Source organism: Juglans regia, chromosome 2 (assembly GCF_001411555.2).
Source record: "Juglans regia cultivar Chandler chromosome 2, Walnut 2.0, whole genome shotgun sequence".
NCBI classification, from domain to species: Eukaryota; Viridiplantae; Streptophyta; class Magnoliopsida; order Fagales; family Juglandaceae; genus Juglans; species Juglans regia.
In genome coordinates, this window is record NC_049902.1 from 6,915,161 (window position 1) to 6,929,557 (window position 14,397).

Consider the following 14,397-nt stretch of genomic DNA (forward strand, 5'->3'; position numbering starts at 1 on the left):
AGAGGTAGTGACAATCAGATATCATCATAATTGTATCTGATAAATGTATTTTTAATGCATCATTGGCAGTAGCATAATGCTTGAGACAAGATCAGGTTAAAGCTTATGATTTTGAGCATCAAAGAGATTCCAAAACATAAAAACTCATCACATTCTAATTTTGATGTCATTATCTCTACCATCATTATCTGCCAACCCTTTTAGTGCATCTAAGATTGACATATAAATGAAAACAAAAATACAGAATCACTACATAACGACTGATTGCGAATTGCATTTGGAAATCATATAAAACACCGAAAAATCTTTAAATTTAAAACTAAACATTAGAAGCAAAAGGACTCTACAAATGAGAAGAAGAATAGAATCTAACAATAATACGTAGGGAAAAATTGATGCAGAATTTGACGACAAAAAACTCTGCTTAATAGAATTCAAAGTTTTACACACATTAGTGACTTTGTATACTGCATCAGAGAGATTCCCAAACGACGAAGTCAACATTCTACAAAGTAGTGCTGATGTCCCTGTCTTTTTATCATCACTTGCAGTGTCGAAAGTACTTTTCAAATTACTAGCGTGGCACATATGCCATCAATGAAGTGTAATATCCAGTTCATAAACAAGCGCTCCAAACAAGCAAACATGTATGCTTAACATCATCTACTCAAGAAAAAAACCAAGTTTATAAACACTCAAATTACTTGGATGCCTAGAATTTCAAGCCATTAGTACAAAATCAGAACAAAAAACAAAACAAATCTCGGATCATAAAGAGAATTTGGAAGAACATATATAACATAAATAAATATTTGAGCTCAAAGCCGATCAATTATCCTTCAAACTCTGATTGGCTGCTGAGAAAATGTTGGAAAATAACAAGCACTGATTGCTTTACCAAACCTTTAGGCAACCAAAGAAAGTGTAAAACAATGACAATATAGAAGCCTCTGCCTCAGATTTAAATTGATTTCACAGAGATTAGTCTCGGAGTATATTTAAACCCATCACAGGCACAGGCATATTACTCCACAATCTTTAAAATGAAACCAGGGAAGAAATCAAGATAAATAAACAGCACGATATAATCAAAATACGGATTTGAGAAATCAAACACTGGATTTCCTCGGCAGCATTAGTCTTTTGGGGGAAAAGGGTGGTCTAGGGTTAGGGTATGGGTTTATGGCGTTTATATAGAGCAAGAGAGGCACAACAATTAGGGCAAAGTGAGGCGCTTCCTTCTGTGATAGACAATACGAAATCAGGACCGTCAATTTGAGGAAAAAACAAAATTGCAGTAATATCCTTGGACTTATTTATTTTACATATTTTTCCCATAGTCTTCCCGAATTACGTGAGAGATCGAGATTGATACGGTGCCATGCGGATGGAGAGTTGGGCCTTCGCGCCAAGGGCCTAGCTTACCGTTTCGATCGTCGCACGCGATATCCGATAGGCTCATATAACAACACATGGGAATGTTCAACTGGACTCCTGTCCGATCACTTAGGGCCCAGACTTATCTTTTTTAACGAAGGGCCCAAACTTATACACTTTTACATGACTAAAAAAAAAAAGATTTATAACTATTTAAAAATCTTTACACCATGTGCACACAACATCTATAATTTGATTCGTAAGATTTAAATTTAAATTTTCAAATCAAATTATAGAGTAATTTTACATATAACCGTAAAGTACGTAATCACTTTGAAAAAGAGTGGGGTCTACTATAAAAAAATTAATCTTTTTCATGTGATCTTATATTTTATTCATTTTTTTCAAAATGATTACACGGCAGTTGCAGAATTCACGATTGCAAATAATCTAGGTCTTACTTACCATCCGTTTGCAACAATAATGAGCCCAAAGATATTCATAAAAATTTTATATTTACAAGCTGGTTTAGTGAACACACATTTCACACCGCTTACGTGGCAAGTTTTGATTTACAAGAAACCTAATTCTAAACTTTTCTTATAAAACAAATTATCCCAACTAAACGTTGTGAAGAGTATGTTCTTTATACGAGCTTGTAAATAGAATTTTTCTAATCCATAAAGACTAACGTAGAGATTGTTGAGGTAACAAAAGAAAGAAAATAGTGATTATTGGTTCAACCTACTCTTGATCTCTCTTTCCAGACCACTCAATATTGTTATGTATAAACAACTATAAACATCAAGGGATATAGGCTACAGCACAATCCTAAAATATTTACATGTATCAAATAATTACTGGTTATTGAAGTCATTTCTCTACACTCTAATATTTCACATGTATCGAGTAATTACTGATTACTAATTACTGATCTTAACCCAAAAGGGAATTTCATGTTTGTTAAACCCCTCCCCTCTTTTTAGCTTTCTATTTTTTCTTTGGATAATTTTCTTTCTTATGTGATGGATTAATGTTTGTCTTGCAAAATTTGTTTTTGACCAGCTGTCAAATGGGGAGGTAAAGTAGCTTTTTCTGTTTTTGAATAGTAATAAAATAGTATGAGAATAGTAATAAAATAATAGTGAAATGGTTTGAGAATATTTGAGAACAATTATTTTTCCAAACGTTGCCTAAATTTAAGCGATTAGGTTGTGAGATCAGCCTAGCTAGCTACTTCCACCATGTAAAGGCCAAATTCATAGCTAATCTTTATTTTATAAATGAATCAAATCCAAAGCATTGAAATTTGTTAATGTATTTTGTTCATAATCACATTTGTAAAAAGATTATCAAGCCAAGTTCTACTACCATATAAAATTATTACTTGTCTCAAAAGTTTAAATTGATAGAAATAAGTAGATTTTTATTATTTAATTTATATCTTAACAGTGCGTTTTGTGTTTTGTACCACTAAATGTTTTTTATTTTATCTACTATTTGAGTTTTACTTAACTAGAATAGAAAAGAGATAAATACAATATTGAATTACTCTATCTAATATATAAGATTTGTTAAGGGTAAGAAATCCCACCAAGAAAAGGAAGAAAAAGCAAGAGGATTGCCAAATACAATGACTTGATTCGACATAAATAAGATGAGATCTAAAGGTGAGGAGAGAGAGGGACTTGAAGAGGGGGAGAGACACCAAAGAAGGGGATAGACTTGAAGAGTAAAAATTGAATGAGTGAGCTCCCAAGACCATTTTTACTAAAGATCTCCATGAGAGTGATTGTAGAGAGTTTAATGAGAAGAAAGAACTTGTAATAAACTTTATTTATAGTAAATTTTGCATCTAAGACCCGTGAACATATACATTAGTACCGAACCACACGTAAATCATTGTCTTATTTGTTTTTAGTCATTTATCATTAAGCTAATGAGTAATGCTACTCATCATCTCATGATGTGTTATTAAAATGATTGGAAATTATTTATTACGTTTCATTTGTAAACTTATCATTTAATACCACATCATGAGATGATGACATGATAATAAAAAAAATGATGATGAGTAGATTTTTTCTAAAATAATATAGATGAACACTTTGAGCATTCTGCCACCAAGTACGAGATTCTAATGTTATTATTAATTATGCAGCCAATCTCTCCTATAATTATATTAATTGCAGAAAATATTTGGGAAAGATTTATAGTTAGAGAATGGGGAGTGCTTCATGGATTGTTGCTTTCAGGTATTGGTTTGGTAATTGATTCCAGGCTTTGGGGAATCCGCTGGAGAAAACAAACAATCTAGCTATCTAATCACTTCATGCACTGTCGCTTTCATAATCTAAATGGCATTACTATAGCATCCGCACCACCACCTTCAACACATCATATATCACTTTCTGCTTTTTTTTTTTTCCTTTGCTTTTTTATATTTTATAAATATAATGTTTGAATTTCTATAAAATGACTTTTCTTTCAGGGAATAGGTGTATATATATATATATATATATATATATATATCTATATGCATAAAGAAAATGGAAAACAAAATAAAATTGAATCAATTTGTATGTTGAGATAAGTAAAATGTTTTGAAATGCACCAAAAAAACATATCAAACAAATATATGGAGTTTGGAAAATGCTAAATGTACTAACAAAAAACTTATATATCTATACGGCTTTTCACGATTTTTTTTTAATCTTTTCTTATGTTTTATTTTTTTAATAAAAGTGGTGCACAAATGAGAAAGTTGCGTGGATAACTACATCAGTGGAGTAAATAAAAAGTACGCAAAAATGAATTTATGTTACAAAACTCATACATTTAACATTGCCCATTGTGATTTAAGCGATTTGGTTCGAAATCTTGACTACTTAAGAAAACATCCACGAAGATGTTTCTTAAATAAGGATCATGGAGATATTTAGAGGAAAGATTGAGTGTAAAAAGTGAAAATAAAACACTTTAATTACAAGTCCTCATTATATCTAATAGATAAATGATTGGTACTGTCTTATGATCTGTAAGTCTAGGCTGTCTAGTGCACACAATTAAAAAAAAAAAAAAAAAGAAAAAGAGGCAGATTTGAGACTCATATGAATCACCTCATTTTTTACTGTGGACTCTAATTAAAAGAAGTATGTAGGACTTTCAGGCCTTAAAAGTGTACATAGTATTATCTTTGTGTATGGTGCATAACCATTGTGCGCTAAAGTCTTAACTTGTGGCCTAAGGCACACAATCTTAATTAGAAACAAATACATATCTAAATAGAGTAGTGTTATTTGAAGGCTTTTACACCACATATCATCTACATGACATAATTTAATTTATAAAATTCAAAATTTAAAATTTATCTACCGAATTAAATTATATCATATGGATTGTATGTGGTATAAATGCATTCAAATATAATTATTCATCTAAATATAGGTCCCAAACTTCCAATAAATATGGTAGGGCGAAGAATACCAATTGCTATTTTTTTTTTTTGAACAAATACCAATTGTTGTCTATTTGTTTTTGTGTATCGAATAATAGTACATTATCTATGGGACTGCGGGTATAATATAGATTGATATTGAGGTCTAATTGGTTTTGTGCATCGAATTATCCGTATAGGAATATTATATATATTTTCATATAAAAGCTAGGCCCCCCTCTCTTTGGCTAATATAGCAATTATTGCCTGAACCCGTGAATTAATTAAAGACTACCTCATGTCTATTGGGCTACCACTTGTCTTTTAGCTGATGTGATATGTGAGATTATCCATATAGAAATATTCATCCCGGCCTGGGAGGCAAAATGCTCATACCTAAGGCGAGCACCTCAAAAGGCAAAGTAGTCGCACCAAGGCTGCTAAAGCCAAATTGTTTGTATTTCGATCGAGCACCACGAGAAGCAAAGTGCTCGTACATCAGGCGAGGCCTCTGTCCTATTGTATTTTTCAGTCTATCTTCATTTGCTTGTCCTATTACAGTTGTCAATCCTACCTTCATCTTTTGATAATCTTTTCATTTTCTCATCCTATCTTCTTTTTCCGACCTACCTTTGTTTCTCATACCTATTAGAATTCTTGGTCCTATCTTTACTTTTCTTCATGTTGCATTTTTTCTTCCTATAACATTTAGGGTCCTATCTATATTCATCCGTCTTGTTGCAATTTTTCAACCATTGGTATTTTTCTATTCTTTTTCATTTTTCCATCCTATGGTATTTTTCTGTTCTTTTGCATTTTTCCATCCTATGGAATTTTTATGTTCTGTGGTATTTTCGTGTCCTATTTTCATTTTTCAATCCTATGACATATTTTTCCTTCTATTGCATTTCGCCATATATTCATATTCATGTCTTATGGCATTTTTCAGATCTATGGTATTTTTCCATTATATTGAATTTTTTCATCCTATCCTCATTTTCTATCATGTTACATTTTTCCATTCTATTTTATTTTTTCTGTCCTATCTTCATTTTTCCATCCTATAGAATTTGTTCGTCCTATATTAATTTTTCCATCTCACCAGATTATGATTTTCACTTTAGTTTGGATTATTGTTAGATTATTATAGACATGCATATTATAATTTTTTAACATTTGTATTTTTCCATTCTATTGCTTTTCTCCAGCCTATCTTTATTTTCCCGTCTTGTTACACTTTTTCGACCTATGGTATTTTTTAGTTATGTTGCATTTTTTCCATCCCATTTTCACTTTTCCGATGTATAGCATTTGTTTATCCTATCTTCATTTTTTCGTCTTACTAGACTATGATTTTCACTTTGGCATGAGTTATTGTTAGGCTATTATAGACATGTATATTATGGTTTTTTAGCATTTACAACTTTCTGTTCTAATATATTTTTCCGTCACAGTTACATTTTTCCATCATCTTGTATTTGTTAGTCCTATCTTATTTTATCATATTTTCATTATCCATCTTATAGTGTTTTTCTGTAGATAAGTGCTATAAGTACGTACAAATTTATACACTATATTATACGTATTGAGTGGCAGCCCCATTTCATCATATTTTTTCTTTTTTAATTCAAATTTTAAATTTCAAAAGTTTTACCATTTCAGTAGTTGATATGAACACTGCACGCATGGTTATGTGCGTAAAATTGTAACAATAGATGGCATTTTCTTTTTCTGTTCTATTGCATTTTCCGTCCTATCTTCATTTTTCCATCTTACTAGACTATGGTTTTCATATTGGCAAAAATTATTGTTTAGACTATTATAGACATGCATATGATGATTTTTTAGCGTTTGCATTTTTTAGTTCTATTGCATTTTTCCATTGTATCTTTCATTTTTCCATATTGTTACATTTTTTCAACCTATGATTCCTATTACATTTTTCTGCCATATCTCTTTTTTAAGTCCTATGGCATTTGTTCATCCTATATTCATTTTTTGTTCGTATTAGACTATGATTTTTGGAAAACATTTCTCCTACTGAGGATGTCCACCAATTTTTTGCACGCATTTTTTTAGTTAATGATTAAGGAAGTGATTTTTAATGAATTTGTGATTTTCTTTTTAAAAATGTTCAAGAAGTTTAAAAAATGTTTGAAAAAAAATAATTACACATTCAGTGAGCACTTTCGATGGCTTCACTTGGTGGGTGTAGCATCACCCTTGATTTTTACATTGGCATGAGTTATTGTTAGACTATTATAGACATTCATATTATGGTTTTTTAGCATTTATAATTTTCCATTCTAACACATTTTTCTATCATATCTTCGTTTTTTCGACCTGTTACATTTTTTTGACCTATGTTATTTTGTAGTTCGGTTGCTTTTTTCGTCTTATCTTCATTTCCTATCCTGTTGCATTTTTATGTTCTGTTGCATTTTTCCATCTTGTTGCATTTTTCCATTCTATGGCATTTGTCCATTCTATCTTCATTTTTATGCTTACTAGACTATAATTTTCACTTTGGCATGGGTTATTGTTAGACTATTATAGATATGCATATTATGGTTTTTTAGATTTTATTTACTCAATTAAATTTGACACATTTCTCGCATAAAAAATCAATGATGTGTATTGCACATGTGATTCTCAACCAATAACATATAAAAAAGAAATAAGTTGTTGAAAAGAAATTGATAAAGTTAGCAGAAAAGAATCTTGGAGCTGGAAAAGTAACAACAAATATATCCAAAGAGATAAAAAGATCACAACACACTAAGGTTTTGAATACCGTTTCGGTGACCGTTTCAGTCAAGGCATTGGAACGAAATATTTCAATACCTATATTGTTTCGTGTACGATTTCAGAATAGTCTACACATAAATAAATTATATATATACACACACATAAACTACAAAAAGATAAAATTGCTATTCATTTTGTAGTTCATATAAATAGAATATATATTTTATATCTAAAAAAAGAAAAGAAGCAAATTCACTTAGAAAAAAGCAAATCCTAAACTAGATTTCTTTGATATTTGCAACTCTCTATTCCACCTTTTACATGTTCTCTATGTCTCATACATCCCTTCTATCTCTCTTTATCTTCTCTCCATATTTATCTCTTCCCCGTCCTTCTCTCCCACGATTTTTTTCTATTTTTTGTTTTTTTCTTCTTTGCACCCAACACGCAGACCAGTCCCTCTCTATCTCTCTACCCCATATGAAGTGTTAAGGCCAAAAGTAGAAGAAGACGGAAGAAGAAACAAAAACAAGTAACTGAAATTATGTATCGGCCGAAATTTGATATATCGACTGGTATCGGCTAAAACACACCGGTATGGCCGAAATTTGTACCAGTACGAAACAAATGTCTTCTCTATACCAGCTACCTGGCCGGCCCGGCATACTTCGACTGTACCGGCCGGTACGAAACAAAATTCAGAAGCTTGCAACACACTTCAAGTGGAAGGCATATTGTTATGAGCTCAGATGATTGGTAGGGGTGTCAATATGTGACATGACCCATGAACCCAACACGATCACGTCACGTCACGAAATTAGCGAGTTTGAGTTTAATGTTAATGAGTTTGGATAAAAACTGGTTGACCCGTTAAGATATGATTTAAAAATGGGTCAACCTGCTCAACTCAAAATCAACTCATTTTGACCCATTTAGATTTTATTTCAAAATTATAATTTTATTATTGTTGAGTTATAATATTGATATTTCTCGGTATGATGATCTTTTTATTGTTGTGATTGTAATGATAAAAGTAGGTTATTAGAGGTAACTTAGGTCTCCTTCAAACACAAAAGTTTAGGAACAAACTTCACTCATGTCTTTATTCATAGGGTTGTGCTACTTTAATAATACATGTATGTTCCCTACAAAGATCATTACATAACAAAAGGATAAACATGGCAAAAGATAAATATGATACTCATTAACAACCTAAACTCAATAGATAAAGATGAACTTAAGTTACTGATGATATAACTATCTTCTTAACAAACTATTGCTATTTCATAAGACTCTAAGACTCTTGGCCAAGTTGATGAAAACGACTAACAATTCTATGCAGCTACGTGTTGATGGATGACTATTAGTAATTATCCGTAACAACTCCCATCATTAAAGAAGTACCCTTGTCCTCAAGGGCAAAGAGGAAATTGAAATCCAACCTTCACCACAATAGTTTGTATTGACTTGAGAAAAAATTGACAAAATTTCTTAACTAAAACTAAAGCCAAACAATTAAGCCAACTCTCTTTCTCCCATTTTCTTTTCTTTCAAAGTCTATTCTCTTTCTTTTTCTTGCTCAACACATTTTTTTGTGATTATCTTGAAAGGTTCAAATTGAGCTCTTGATACCAACGTACTTGTGTCTTCAAATGGAAGTGACTTTTGAAATTCCCCTTCAACTCCCTTAACTTTTAAAATTCTTTGAAATTAGGAACAAAACAGTCATTTCGCCTATAAATTTCAGTTGGCAAACATCAATATCATCTTTGATCATCATGAACATCTTAGGGCCAAGATCTTGTGTCACTAATGAAAATAAGTTATCATCATCAAGTGGAGTATAATATTGGGGTTTATCACTAACAATTTCAAAGAAGAAGGGCATTACCAATTGCATTAGAATCTCAAAACCATTTCAAATAAATCATCATAGTACACAAGAAAACTTTGTTGCTTACCTTTGACATAAACAATTCTTGAGCATTCATGATTGGCTTGTCTTGCATATTGTCACCTTTATAGTTGAAACTATCAAGTTTAACATCTAACTCCTTTAGTGTCTTCATTTTTACTATTAATCGCTCCAAAGTGACATAAATTAATGTCACGGCTAGGGTTCTACGATGGGATGAAAGTCTGAAGGTAAAGGAGTCTAGTGCAATGGGCTGAGTTGCAAGATGTGGGCTGTAGTGAAGTCTAGTGGGCCATAGCTATTGGTGTTGATAGTAGCAAGAATTTCAATTTACCAGTTCAAAAGATTTCTCAATCTCAGATGAAAGATAAAAGGGAAAAATTGTTATGTTACTATTGTGAATTCAAATGGGTTCCTGGCCATAAGTGTAAAAGTCCTAAGTTGTTCTTGATTGAAGAAATTGTAGATGAATTTCTTGAAGTGTTCAACAATGAAGGGAAATGAGTGGATGATTCTTTGTGTCTCTTAGAGGGGATGATGAAACCTGAGATATCATTGAATGCTATTACTGGTGCAATAGGTCCCAAGACAATGAGAGTTAAAGGCAGGATTGGCATGCGATGGATGGTAATTATGATTAATAGTGGCAGTACCCATAATTTTGTAGATCCAACAATGGCTGCTAAGGCATAGTTGAGGCTGAATGTGAATGATAAAGTGAGGGTGAAATTAGCTAATGGAGAGCAAATTATAAGTGAATGGAGTTGTACTACAGTGTCCATGTTAATATAGGGGACGACCTTTACTATGGATGCATTTGTATTAGTTTTGGTAGGTTGTGATATTGTTTTGGGTATACAATGGTTGCAAACACTAGGCAACATATTGTGAAATTTTGAAGAACTTGCAATGCAATTGTTGTATACAGGTAATGACATTGTTTTGAAGGGATTAAAACAGTCTAGGCTACTGGAAGAATCTTCCAGTTTTAAATTGAGTGATTTGGAGAAGAAGGGTGTAGTTTTACAGTTAATGGAGGGGCAATAAGAAAAGGCAGAGCCTTCTCGGGCTATTCAGAAACTTTTATCTGCTTATGAGGGTGTTTTTGTAGAACCTAATAGCTTGCCTCCTAATAGATCTCATGATTATTCTATTCAGTTAGGCCTTATCGTTACCCTTATTTTCAGAAAGAGGAGATCGAAAAGATTGTCGAGGAGTTGTTGCAAAATGAGGTAATACGCCCAAGTTAGAGTCCCTATTTTCTCTAGTTTTACTTGTGAGGAAGGCTAATGGAAGTTGGAGGATGTGTATTGATTATCGGGTTTTGAACAATGAGACAATAAAAGATAAGTTCCCTATTCCTATTGTGGAGGAGTTACTTGATGAATTGTGTGGCTCAAAGATTTATTCTAAGCTGGATTTATGATCTGGTTACCACTAAATTCGTGTGAAAGATGAAGACATTCCTAAAACTGCTTTTAGGACCCATGAGGGTCATTACAAATTTTTAGTCATATCTTTTAGCTTGACTAATGCACCCTCTACATTCCAGTCATTGATAAATTATATTTTTAAGCCCTATTGAGAAGATTTATTTTAGTATTCTTCGATAATATTCTAGTGTATAGTAAAAATGAAACTGAGCATGTAGAGCATTTGCATATGACACTAGATATTTTGAGGAAAAATCAGTCGTTTGCCAAGTTGAGTAAATGTAGATTTGTTTGTGCTGAGGTGGATTATTTGGGACAGTTGGTGTCTATGCATGGGGTGAGGGCAGATCCTGCTAAACTGAAGGCTATGAGTGATTGGCCAATTCCTACTTGGACTAACTGGCTATTATAGAAAGTTTATTAAGGGGTATGAGAATATTGCTGCTCCCATTACTGCTTTACTTAAGAAGAACAACTTTGTGTGGTCAGTGGAAGCTCAAGAGGCATTTGAAAAGTTGAAGATGGCAGCGTCTAAACCACCTGTTTTGGCCTTACCTGATTTTACTAAAAGTTTTGTGATTGAATGTGACGTTTCAGGTATAGGGACTAGAGCTGTTTTGATGTAGGAATCAAGACATGTGGCATTGTTCAGCCAAGCCTTGAAGGGTAGAGCTCTAACTTTATCGACATATGAGAAGGAATTGCTAGCCCTAGTGTCTATTTGCTTGGACAATCTTTTGTTATTAAGACTAATCATCAAAGTCTAAAGTATCTATTGGAGCAAAAGGGTGGGCACCCCTATGCAACAAAGGTGGATCACTAAACTTTTAGGCTATGATTTTATTGTTGAGTATAAGAGAGGTGTGGATAATCGAGTGACAGATGCACTCTCAAGGCAGTGTGAGGAGTTGAGTTCATTGTTCCTCACTTCACTCCCTACTGTGAGCTGATTGGTAGAGCTTAAACAGAGTTATTCTAGGGATACTCAATTACAGGAGTTACTCAAAAGGGGGACATTCTGGTGTTGATAAGACATTGTATAGGGTGAGAAGAAATTTGTTTTGGCTTGGGCTCAAGTCTGCTGTTAAGGAGTTTGTGAAGGGTTGTGATATTTGCTAGAGGATCAAGGTGGAGCAGTCTGTATCTAATGGGTTGTTGCAACCCTTGCCGATCCCTGAATTGCCTTGGACAGATATCTCAATGGATGCTCTTGTCTTATATGCCAGGTACAACTCGTGTTACTGAAGTAGATCAACAGTTGTTGAATAGGGATCAGATGCTGCGCTTGTTGAAGGATAACCTGCATAAAGCCCAGATTCGTATGAAGAAATTTTTAGATCTTAAAAGGAAGGAACAAAGCTTTTCAGTAGGGGATATTGTTTACCTTCGGTTGCAACCATATAAACAATCCTCAGTAGCCCAACAAAGGTCTCTGAAACTTGCTCCACGATTCTATGGTCCTTTTCGAGTGCTTCAGAAGATTGGAGTTGTAGCTTACCGATTGGAACTTCTAGCTTCATCTCATATTCATCCTGTGTTTCATATGTCTCAGTTGAAACGAAAGCTGGGTTCGTTAGTGGTGGTTCTACCTCAGTTACTTCCTGTGGATTCATTTGGTGTCCTCAAGCCAGAACCCGCTAAGATCCTCGACAGAAGGTTATGCAATCACCATAACAGATCAGTTGTTGACCTTTTGGTCCGATGGTAAGGACAGGTAGCGGAGGATGCCACCTAGGAGGAGTTTAACTCGTTGGCGACAATCTTCTCACACCTTGTGGGCAAGGTGTTTTGAAAGGAGAGGTATTATCATGGTTAGGGTTCTACAATGGGAAGAAAGTCTGAAGGTAAAGGTGTCCTGCGCAATGGGCTGGGTTACAAGAAGTTGGCTGTAGTGAAGTGTAGTGGGCCATAGCTATTGGTCTAGGTTAATGAATCTGTTAGAGTAATAAGCCTTGGGCCCATTAGATACAACTAGAAACAATTCTATAAATCAGCTTCAATATGTACAATTACGGAGAAGAATAAAAATACAAATTGAATACTTCTTTTTAATTCTCTCTCTCTCTCTCTCTCCTTCTTGGTTTCTTCTTGGGCGTGTGACAATTGAAATTAGCTGCCGTTCCAAATGGTGTTCTTCTCTACAATATATATGTGAGCCCAACATTGCCGACTCTACTGTTCCAAACAGTTCATCCATCATCACCTGGTTGCATGGAGTTGTTAGCAGTACTCATCAACTTGACCAAGTGTCCTATAGTCTAATGGAAGAAAAGTAGTTTGTTAATAAGAGGATTATATCCTCAGTAGCTTAAGTCAATCTTTATCTCTTGAGTACAAGTTGTTATAATAAGTATCATATTTATCTTTTCATGTTATGTTTATCCTTTTGTTATGTAATAATTTTGTAGGGAAGCTCTATGTATTATTTAAGTGGCATGATCCTATGAATAAAAGCATGATGTAAGTTTATTCTAGAACTTTTGTATTTAAAGAAGGGCTCTAATAACTTACTTTTTCATTAAATACGACCATTTTAACAAAATTATTAAATAAAATAATAATTTTAAGAATTTATCTTGATGACATAATTAACTTGTTGAAAAATAATATTTTATTAAGAAGTTGTGAATGAATTATAGACGAATTGTTACTAACTTACTCTATCACCACTACTCTATAAAACATTTTATTTCATATTTGCGTAAAACAGATACGTTTGTTTTTACAATTACTGTCAACTCAACTTAATTTATTTCATTTCATATAATCATTATAATTTTTTTAAATTTTTATATAAAATAAAATAAACACTTTAATTTTTCTAAATCTTAAAATAAAAATAATTTAAAAAATATATATTTTAATAATATTTTATTTAATTTTTAACTTTAATCTTAATTCATCTCATTGTAAAAACAAATGAGACGAAGTTTACATAATTTTTTTTTTTGCTGTTTATCCACTTTTGGATCGAAGTCTCTCATAAATATTTTATGCTTTAAATAACTTTTATAATGTGAAAAGAAATAAACTCAAACTAAAAGTATTAAAAGCTATTTATAAATAACGTGTATTTTAGTCTTAAATATTATAAAATAATTCCACTTGACGCGTGTATTGTCTTCTCATCGATCGAGTTGCGGAAATGCTTTGACGGAAAAGTGCAACTATCCCATATGAATTCCGTACCTGCAAATTCCACTTGCTTTCCTTCTGAAAAAAACAATTCGCAATAAATGAGATTGAGCTGTTTTCTTATCCTTCCAATGCAACACAGCCTGTTTATTATACATCACCTAACATTTGTCAAAAAATAGAAAAAAAATACATCACCAAACACATGATCACCCATGTGCGAATGGAATGTGTATCTCACTCGTCTAATAATATATATGAGAAAATATATTTATAATTATGAATACATAAGTATCGCATAATCATTTTAAAAAAATAAGATAAATATATGACTTATAAGAAAAAAAATTAAT

The 14,397-nt window shown here is 32.6% G+C and overlaps 1 non-coding gene across 1 annotated transcript; it reads right to left on the reverse strand.

Moving 5' to 3' along the window:
• Positions 1 to 466: 466 nt before the first annotated feature.
• On the reverse strand, positions 467 to 552 carry LOC118347838. The gene has a single exon (XR_004800984.1). It is a non-coding gene; the product is annotated as a small nucleolar RNA R44/J54/Z268 family (small nucleolar RNA).
• Between the last annotated feature and the right edge of the window lie 13,845 nt (positions 553 to 14,397).